Source organism: Falco punctatus, assembly GCF_963210335.1.
Source record: "Falco punctatus genome assembly, chromosome: 8".
Lineage (NCBI taxonomy): Eukaryota > Metazoa > Chordata > Aves > Falconiformes > Falconidae > Falco > Falco punctatus.
Window position 1 is genome coordinate 63878851 of NC_137588.1, and position 11056 is coordinate 63889906.

Sequence of the window (11056 nt, forward strand, 5' to 3'; positions counted from 1 at the left end):
TTTAAAGAAATGATGCGGAGTTGTTTCTTCCCTCTCACCTCCCCCCCTCAGGACCAAGCCATCTGATTAAAAAAGCTGACATTTTTATGTATTGTACTTCAGGACATTCTATAGATATTTTAAACCTATTTATCATTAATTTTGCTTCCTGTGCAGTTATGTTCGTTACAGTAAGTCTATTGCTTTCAGATGGGGGCACAGAGGGAACGGATACAAATGCACACATAATTCAAAATGAAAAAAATACTTAAATTTAAGCAGCCTCTTCAGGCCTATGAGGAACGAGAGACAGATTTTTATCAGCACTTGCTGAACGCACGGCTTTGCTCTGACACGGAAATGGGTGTCCCCGCGTTTGCTGCAAAACTCTTGGTGAGTCCCATGACCCAGGCCGGGGCTTTTGGCTCGGTGGCCAGGCTGGCATGCGTGGCACACACCATTTGTAGGGGTGTTCTCTAACCACGAGAGGGAAGTCTTCCCTGTGATTACTTCAGGAGCTGGGCGTGGTCTACAAACATTAAATAGAGCATGGGTTGTGTAAGGATCAGGCTGCTTGTTTGGGTTTTTTCCTTTATCTCAGACATTAGAGATGTGCAGCAGAAAGGTGACATCACTGATTTTCCTCATACACCTAAGGCAGCTGAGGATTCTCCCCTCTGGCTTTCACGCTGCGAGTTAAAAAAATCCTTTACAAATAGTTCATTTGGGATGCGTGACTTAATAGACTTCAGAAGCCTGCAAAGGCTGTGCCATTGCAAAAGAAAGAGTTGCTATACGCTAGCTGAAGCATTCCAGCCTTTCCCCTATGCCTAAGAGCATCTCTGCTCTGGCGAGCTCTCATCTCCAGCCTGGAGGATTTGGCTGTGGTTGCTAAGAGACAGTCCTTACCTTGGTCCACCATCAGCTCTGTGACAAACGGCATTAGGTCTCCTATGGCATCGGGACGAGTAAGACGACTGACCATTTTTATAAGGCTGTCCTCGACTGTCCCTGCAGAATTACTGTGTGAGAAATATCAGAAAGGTGGAGATAAGGAGTGGAAGAAAGGCAAAGCAGGCGGCAGCTGCGGGCACTCCACTGGTGTCACCAGCCAAGGAAGGCAGCGGACACCTCTGCCCGTGCTGGGCGCTCACTGCTAGTGTGGCACAACATGCACCATCCTCCTCCAGCGGTAATAATTTCACATGTTCACGTTCTTCTTCAGACAAAAATCACCGACGCCACCTACTGTATGTGTACATGTCTTTAGCGATGAAGGGCTGTCCAAGATGCCAGCCACACTCAGCGCACTAAGCTAAGGAAAGCTTCCGACATTAGATTAATGTTCCGTTTGGGGAGGGAAATACACGTTACAGTCAAGTATTGTCTTGCCAGAGAAGACCAAGGCCTAGCAAGACCATTAACATCTGTACCATAGCACCCTGGACAAACATATATGTGGAATTGCTATTCATGTGAAAGAAAAAACCACAGGGATTTTATTACCCAGTAGGACTATGAACAACTTCCAGAGACATTACAGTTACTTTCTGAATGAATCCCGGCTCTGTAGTTTGACTTAATGAGGAAAAACCAATCAAGCAAAAAGAAAAAAAAACCCCAACATTGATTTCAAAGCCAGATTGGACAGTCTGTTATGGTTCTGTAACCAGACCCTGTGTATACCTGTGGCCACAGATCTCTATTCAGGACTTAGATAAGAAACGTAAACTTTATACATGAATATAAGCTGCACTATAAAGATTAACTGAATGCAATGTAAGGGACGTACAAAAACCCTGGAGATGTTCTTTGGAAGCAAGAGAACAAGAAAATAAGCAAGAGCACTGGTGCCTTTTCTTGAGATTCATTGCCTGCATCAGGCTATCACCTAGGATAGCTGATATCAAGGCATGTGACACTTAAATTCCTCATAGCTTTAATGATGGAGGAGATTGAGTTTCAGGGAAACCAATAGACAGGGAGTCCTCCTTTGAGCTATTCTGGATTAGGTTAGATGGATTTTCCAGGTTACTGTACCCCAGCATTAACAGCTACTACCCAGATGCAACCGGCCTCTGGTGCATGCCTTGGTTTGTGTAAGGGAAGCTGGGCTGGTGCTAGTGATGGGAAGAAAAATGTGAAAGAGCACTGTACATTCTTGTACATTCATACCACAGTACTAGAAAAGACCATGAAACTACTTAGGCTGACCCGTTTGTGTGGTGCACAACACAAAATGTTATTGTCTGTTATGCCCCAAAACGTTTTTTGGCAGAAACATATTCAGCATGTGGAGCTGCCACATGCTCCTTCAGACACTACGCCCATGCCCAAGGGCTGTCTACCCACATGGCCATGTCCCACCTTCTTTGCACCCATCTTTGCACCAAGCTTAACATCACCTAGCCCGCTGCTTCATTGGCAATGCATCTTTCATACGCTGCTCGTGTACCTGAATGGTGGCCTGATGCATGTGGCAGCACTCACACCAGTATTACCTTGGTTCACTCAAACCTGATGCAGCACCTCTGTCCATACACGCCTCGTTTGCCTGCATGTGCCCCAATGACTCCTTTCGTTGCAGCAGTGCAACTCCAGCTTGCTGCTCTAGCTCCGCGGTGTTCGGCAGCGGATACTGGCTGACTCCGCAGAGCTCCTCCCATGCTCCCGGCTTGTACGCAGGGGCCCAAACTATCTCCCTTGGAGAACGGGAATTCTCCCTTTCCAGAATAACATGGATATGCTGTGCCACACTCCTGTGTTTACATAGGAGGGCTTATGGTCTCTTTTTAAATTTTGAACTTACTCACAGTGTCTTCACCTTGCTGAAGCTGGCAGCCAGCAGTACTGATGAAGGCACAAGTGTTGGGAACAGCCAGGATATAGGACTCTCCCTCAGATGATGCTGTAGACACCAAAAATAAAAATCCTAAGCAATTTAAGATCTTCTAGTGTCTCAAGACATGTAACAGAATGAAATACTGGCCACACTCAGCTGGCTAAGACATCTGGACTCTAACAGCACATTTCACGCTTTTATGTAGATGAATGGTCTGGATTCACTGCTTCGTAGAGCATTTCCTGCAAACAAACTACCTATGGCTCACACAGCCACAGAGCTGAGGTCAGCCAGTGCTTTGGGTACATGCTTCCCATGGACAGAGGGAATGTGTGTCCCTGTGGCTGAGCAAACAGGATAGAATCAAGGGATACAAAAGGGGAGAACCAGGCATGGGTTGGGACAGCGAGAGGAAATACGTGTTCCCTCTTGTCATGGAAGAAACCCCAACAGCAATAATGCCTAACATGCTTCTAGGGCTCCGCAAAATGTTTGCACTCCCAAGCAGCAACACTGCACCATTCTGGAGGTGGTGCCATTGCAGATGGCCTGACCCGTGGGGCAGGAGGTGCGACTGTCACGGCCCATCTGTGAAAGCCTGGGAAAGTGGCAATTCCTAGACACCACGGGCACGCTCCTGCACTGTGACCCAGGGGTGCCGTGCAGCCTTGGCTGCCTCACCTCGCCTTCCATGGAGCAGAGTGAGGCTGTAAGTATGTTAGGACAGACAATGAGCCCCAGAAGGAGCCGCTCGGCACGCCTTGTGTACTTTGATGAGGAGCCGGAAGCCCTCTGCCCCTCTGTGCCTGCTCCTGGTGGCTTCCCACTGCTTCTGGCAACGTGTGTACACAATTGAAAAATAAGGGCGGACTGCTGGGCAGGCTTCCAGCGGCAATTTCTTACGAAAAAGGGTGAGCACCCACACAATGATGCCAGGTGCAGGAGCCTACCAGGATTCCTCTGGAGGACGAAGAGAGCCAAGGCTCCTGCCAGCAGCGTGCCCTCACTGACACCGATGTCAGCCACCACCACCGGCACGAGGAGTCACTCTTACAATTTTATTTATTTATTTATTTTTGAAACCAGGACTTGCTTATTAAAAGACTAATCTCAATAGGGAACTGCTCACTCTCAGCTATCTGTTGGCACCTTGAGACCAGAGGGAAAGCCTAGAGCAAGGAAGAACAACCCTGTGGTGGAGGAGGACCGGATCCGAGCGCTCGAGCAGGGAACGCGTCAGACCCCGGGGCCCTACAGCCCTGCACTAGAGTAGGTACTCTGCTCTTACTACAACCTCAGTTATACACCCCTCCTCAGTGTCTGTCAGAAGCCCACTATGCTATAGCCTTTTTCCTCCCCTGGTTTTATTTCTAATGGTGTGTATATATATATATGTATATATGTATATACTTTGGTTTATTTCTAATTGCAGCTTACCATGGTGCAAATGCCTTGCATTTCTTATACACTGCTTCCTAGGTAGGCAGATAGTATTTTTTTTTCTCCACCCATCCTCAAATGCCCATTTTCTGCTTTTCCTTTAAAATGACAGCACAGAGCGTGCTGGGGGGGCGGTGGGGGGGAGAGCCCGCCTTAGGAAGCAAGCTGTAGTTCCTGTGAGTGTCAGTGCTGCTTCTGGCTCAGTATCCATGGAAACCCGATTTCCCATCCTGCCGCAGGAATTAATTGAAGATCCCAACCCACTTGCTCAGGGAACCACTATGATATTAATTCACATCAGGCTATCAGGCTCACTTTGTTATCTCAGACGCGCTTTTCATTACTTTTTATCAGAACAAAAGGTTGAATTAGCTCTCACCAACGTAACAAAAAGAGGCCATCTAAATCTTCACCTCCTCAAAACTAGGGCACATCTTGGAAAACAGTGATTTCAAATGGAGCTTGGCCAAAATGTCAACAGCAGGAGATGGCGCAGTCGGGAGTGCTCTATGCAAATCTCCTTTCCTGCGTCATGTACTCGGCTCTATTTTTCACCTCTGCCACTAGCCGGATTACCTCGGGGGGGAAAAACTCACCGTCCACCACCCATCAGTATCAGAACCTTCCTCTTCTGCAGCTCACTCTGTCCTACGCTATAACGTGCAAAGCTTCAAAGAGAAGAAGCCAAAAGGGAAGCCCCTTTTGGGACTTGCTAAGGAATATTGTTTCCAGACTTCTCTTTGAAGGCTTTTCATTAATTACAAACATAAGCATGTCAATCTCCCATGGGGTCTGCTCCCAGATCACCCATCTCTGGATAGCTACCTTTGAACTAACTTTCCTCTTGCATTTATTTCCTGCTTAATACCCTCGTCACTGTCCCCGTTCACTTTACTTCTCCCTGACCTCCAAATCGCCTTATCTACCCTATGCTATTTTCTGCTTGGACAGTGATTTTCTCCGTTTTCATCTTTCTGATACTTTGTATTTAGCAGCTGGTCCTTTTGTAACCATGACAACTACATCTTGATGTCAGCAGAGGATCTCACTACCATCTGAGGAGCTGGATCTCATTAAATGCCAGGGATGCTGCCTGAGCAGATGATGAGTGCCGTGTGCCCAGGGGAGGAGCTCTGTTTGGAGTCTCCTGTATTTTGTCTGTGAGCCAGGAAAGGCCAGTTTCTTGTGCTAGCCGGTGTCCTTCAGACAGCAGCCCTTCTCCATCTCTAGTTTGCACTACGGAGATATAGTCCCTCCCACAGATGTGGGCTGTTCAAGGAGCATTATCACAGCAAAGGTGGCAGGGATGTCAGCACAGACTGATTGTACGGTCCTTGGGTTAGATCCAAAAAGTTACGCTGTGTTGCCCTGTTACATCTCAAACCCTGGCAGTTTTTGAGAAGCCGCCGACTGGTCTTGAGCCGTAACCCCAGGTACTGCAAAGCTGCGCATACTGGCCACACGACAGTTCTGGATTCATGGGCAAAGCTAAGCAGCACAGTTTTCTCCGACTGGTAAGTGCAGGCAGGGGAAAAGTGCAGTGATGTTTTGAACTGGCTTAGTGGCAACTCAAGACATGTTAGACAAACACTTAGAAGAAATACCAGTGAGAGACTGTACTGGAGTACCAGGACACCGGTATTCTTAAGGGATATAATTTTCCCTTCTAGCTGGGTTTACAAATTACATGTTATGCTGTACTGTTACTCACCACCAGGACTGAGAAACCCCATCTGTGATTAACTGCTCCTCAGCCTCAGGCTGCAATTTCCCAGCATCAGACTCTTTAGCATCCAGGGATTCAAATTCTGCCCGTTAGCCAAACACAGACTTCAGGGAGAACTCCGCAGGCAAGCACCTACTCCCCAGCACAGCACAGCCAGACCTTCTGTGTTCCTCCTCTCCCACTGTAAAACCACCAGCTCACCTGTACATCCTTCCTCTCTCTCCTCACGTCAATAAAGACCATCAGGTGCCGTGAATCTAAAGTCCTGGGACAAGGGACCATCTTGGTGAAAACACCTGCTGTACGTTCAGCTGCAAAAAGAATAGCAGCTGGTTTACTCTAAGAAAGTGCTGGCAGAAACCATTAGCGAAAATAATGCAGCTTCATTATACAGCCTCCTCTGTCTGTTTTTACTCAGATCAGGCTACTGGGACTTCAAAAAGAACCTTAAAAAAAAAAGGTGAGGCTACCAAATACAATTCGCTGTGAGCTTAGAAGGAAAGGGCGAACACGGTGAAGCAGTGAGGCAGCAAGCCTGGAACTTAGCACAGGACTTTTCCGTAGTAACACACAAGTAACATCGGTGCTGGATGGTGCTGTACAGGCCTTAAGTATGGATGGACAGTTACTAAACGGGCTACATAAACTAATGAAGGATAGCTCTACTGGTGGCTGTTAAACACCACGTTGAGAAGCAGAGCCTATGGCTCAGGAATCACTTAATGGTATATTGGACAGTGGGGGCAGGAGAAAGAAAAAATCACTCTGTGCTCACTTTGTTTGTTATGTATTACCAGCATCTGCTACTGGGAACGCACAGCCAAGAATTAGATGGGTTAAGAAGACCTGATCTGTCAGTTTTTCCAAAGGCAAAGTGCAATAAAGTACAGAAAAAAAATCTTAAAAAGTTCAGAAATCTTGCTTTTACAAAAGGAACAATTAAGATGCAACACAACTATGAGGGGGGAAAAAAAAGAAGGGCTGAATATATAACCTCTCAGAACAGAAGAGTAGGAACACCACAAAAAAAAAAAGGAAATACATTTTTGCACAGTACCTAACCCATGGAACTGTCATGAAATGCCACGCAGACATACATTCAGCAGATGCAGAAAACATTGAGCACCACATCTGGTTACCATGCTTCAACCTGGACTTATTCTCAAGACAGACTCTTCCCTCTCCCACCACCCCTGCTCCTTCACAGCATAATCCAAATTAAACCTTGCTCACTAGTGAGCGGAAGAACTGTTACCAGGTCAAGGCAGTTGACGTTGCTCGCAGCCACCTACCCGGGCACCGCTCCGTGGCAGCAGCTGTGAGCCTGGCCTGGCCCCACCGTGTGCCCGAGGGACTCGGCAGCGCTGAGGAATCTTTGGGACCTACAGCGGAGAAAGAACCCAAGATGATTCAGTCTCCCAAAAGCAGCAAGAACAGTGCTACCAATTTTCTGCTGCTTGTAAACACGTTTTCTCTACTACACAACTCCACAAAACTCACTGAAGTGAGAAAAATCATATTTTTCCAGTCTGTGAAGCATGGTATCTCTGTTTCTGCTTTTGTGGCTTTCCTGAAGGGCAACTTAATCAGAGTTTAATTCACTGGCAATAGGGAAGGAGGGGAGAACTTTTGCATGGGGAATTATTTTTTGGGAATAGACATTTCTGCTAATGCAGGGAATGGTGCAGCCCTTTAGAGAAGGAAATCCAGAACAGGTCAGCTCTGGTGTCTCATAAATAATACTTTTGTTAGGGATAATACCAGTACTCCAATTAGGTTTGTAAAGTTTGGAGCAGGTCCTCACATTTCTTTTGTAAGTAAGGCTAGGACGCAATTAGCATTTTAGAATATATGTACCAGTATTTTCCTTCTTTTGTTAGACTGAAAAGTTTACTCCAATCCATCCTTTCACCGAATGAACAGTGATCGTAAAAAAAAAAAAAAAAAAAGAAAAATCAGATGAAAATCAGCAGCTTTCATTTCTTATTGAGAAAAATATTTAAACTACAGGGTTTAGAGGTTACAGAAGTGCATCGATACTCAGCAACTAAAACTGTAGAAATGCAGCACATTTCCCCTGCCCTGCTCGAGGGAAGCAGTCAGCCCCCTGCCTTGCCCTTTCAGTTCTTTCTGTACTGCTGTTATTTTTAGTTTGGCAGTTTTGCTTAGTGAAAATTCAGCTGATCTATATAAAAGAGAAAAATACAACAAGAATACAATTAACAAAAACAATGCAACAAATTAATGGGCAATGGAAACATTTTCCTGTCTTTCAGGAAGATTTAAAAATACCTTTAGCAACGTTTTAACATATTTAATTATATTTGATCATACATTTAATTATATGTGACATTTAACTGACATTTATTTTCCAGTTTTTCTTGCACATCTCTAAAACATACCTGTCTTTGTGTATTTGCACTTGGCAATGTAAACACTCGGTCAGTTTGCTCCAGCTCGCTTCTTGGATCCAAAGCAGGGGACTGCTTTTGAGCACAGCTGCCTTGAGCTGGACAGGAACCTGCAGCAGTCCTAAAGGTTATTGCTAGTTTCCTGAGGCAATCGGTACCCTCTGACTGTAGCATAGTCTAAATTCTCCACGTATTTTACTTTATAAAAAATTAACTTACTAAACATTCCCAAAAGCTGCTTCTTGCTAATCAGATATGCTTCTCTTTACATTCGGTATGGTTGAATTAAATTAATTCTAAGGGATTAACATCTAAACTGCCACATAATCTTTCTTGTCTCCTCAGATAGCAACTTATTACTCTTGGATAGCACGTGGCTTTTAAGTTCATCTATTAACTGCTTTGGGTACCTTTCAGAGAAGAACAGATGCAACATCTGTCTCCGATATATAATGATGTGGCTGTTACTGCCTACTGCTAAGTTTTTCAGACATACAGAAAGAGTTCATGTCTGTACTTCTCAGTAGCATAGAGGATTTATTATATTACCCAGTGCTTTATTAGATTAATATGATCTTGCAGTTGAAACCCAAACATATTCTCTCTTTCCTATTATAGACACAAATCACGGCATGGACAAATGGATTGATTATATTTGCCTGAGAACTCCAACTTAATTTTGTTGTTGACACACAGTCAAAGCACCAGATAAACAGAATTAATTTCTTAGTGCAAAGAGATTACTGTATTTATTTATTTATGTTCAAAGAGCTAGAGCCTGCACATAGTGTCACTGTAAAAAGGAAATTAGATTTGAACACTTCTATGCTGTAAGAAAAATAAAATAAATTACAAGACCTAATTGCTAACAGAAAAGGGCCATTTTCTCAGTATGCAGGAAAAATAAATTCATCTTTCTCTTACCTTTGGGTCTTGTTCAAGCTTACATTTGACTCAGAGTTTGCCTGTCTTCTAGTAAGCTGTACGTAAATGCAGAAAGAGCAGCACTGCACTTTTTTTCAAGCCCTATGTGACAAGTTACCAGGGAACAAAGGTAACTGGAAGGTCTCTTCTGTTAATGTACAGTCATCCTTTGACTCTGCTTCAGTTTCTTCCACAACAAAAGGACCAAGCCGCAACAGACAATGCAGAGCTCCAGGCATCCAAGCAACAAGAGGACTGTAGCCATGCAGACTGGAAAGCAAGCAAGAAGTAAAGAGTTTGATTTCCAACTGAAGTTAGATTTGGGGTTTTTTTGGTAAATAAGGCCTGGGTAGTCCTGTCCTTGTCCACAGCAATTGCAAAGCTAGGGATTCAGGGTGATCCAAGGTGCTTTTCCTCTGCAGCAGCTTGTTCCATGATGGCAGTCTTTCTCACACCTTGGATTAGCAAACTGCCATCACCTGACAGGAACGGGCCACAGTGTGGGGCACTGCAGCCGTGCCCGTCCGCCGCAAACCCAGCTCGACTGTGCCCCGAGGCCCGTGCCCACCCTGGGCAGCGCTGTGCTGCTTCAGGCTCCTGGGTGGCCGCGGCACAGGACACACCGCGCTGCCTGGGGAGCTGCCCTGCGCTGCTGCCGATGCCACTCGCAGCGTCACCGCACCTGCTCCTTCGCGAGATCTTTACACAATTCCACGCAACATTCCTGTCTCTGCGTTGGAGAGATGCGGGTTTACCAGATGAACTGCTCAGCAGATAAGGGACTGGCCGGACGGCCGCAATTCAGAGCTGCAGTCAACGATGCCCAGATGGAGACCAGTGACCAGCAGCATCCCTCAGGGCTCCACACGGGGACCAGTACTGCTCAGTATCTTTATCAATAACGGAGGCAGTGGGACAGAGCGTGCCCATGGGATGCTTGTGGATGACACCGAGCTGAGCTGTGCGGAGCAGCCGTATGCTGGAGGGAAGAGAGAGATGCCATCCAGAGGGACCTCGACAGGCTGGAGGAGTGGGCCCACGTGAACCGCACCAAGTTCAGCAAGGCCTGGGATGGGACAGTCCCTGACACCAACACAGGCGGAGGGATGCACGGATCGAGAGCAGCCCTGCAGAAAAGGACTTAGGGATACCAGCAGATAAAAAACGGGCCGTGAGCCGGTACCGTGCGCTCGCAGCCCGGAAGGCCATATCATATCCTGGGCTGCACAAAAGGAAGCGTGGGCAGCAGGTGGGGGGAGGCGATTCTCCCCCTCTGCTCTGCTCCACCCCTCCTGGAGCCCTGCATCCCGCTCTGGGGTGCCCAGTACGAGACAGACACGGACCTGCTCGAGCGGGTCCCCAGGAGGGACACGACAACGATGAGGGGGCTGGAACACCGCTCCTGTGCAGAAAGGCTGAGACAGCTGGTGTGGGTCAGCCTGGAGAAGGGGCAGCCCCAGGGAGACCTGGCGGTGGCCTTTCTTATTATCCCCCTTTATATATTGAAAGATGGAGAGAGACTTTTTACCAGGGCCTGTAGTGACAGGACAAGGGGCAACACTTTTAGCTGGAAGAGGGGAGGTTCAGACTAGGTATTAGGAGGAAATCCTTCCCCGTGAGGGCGGCGAGGCGCTGGCACGGGCTGCCCAGAGCAGCTGTGGGTGCCCCATCCCTGGCAGTGCCCGAGGCCAGGCTGGACGGGGCTGGGGGCAACCTGGGCTGGTGGCCGGTGTC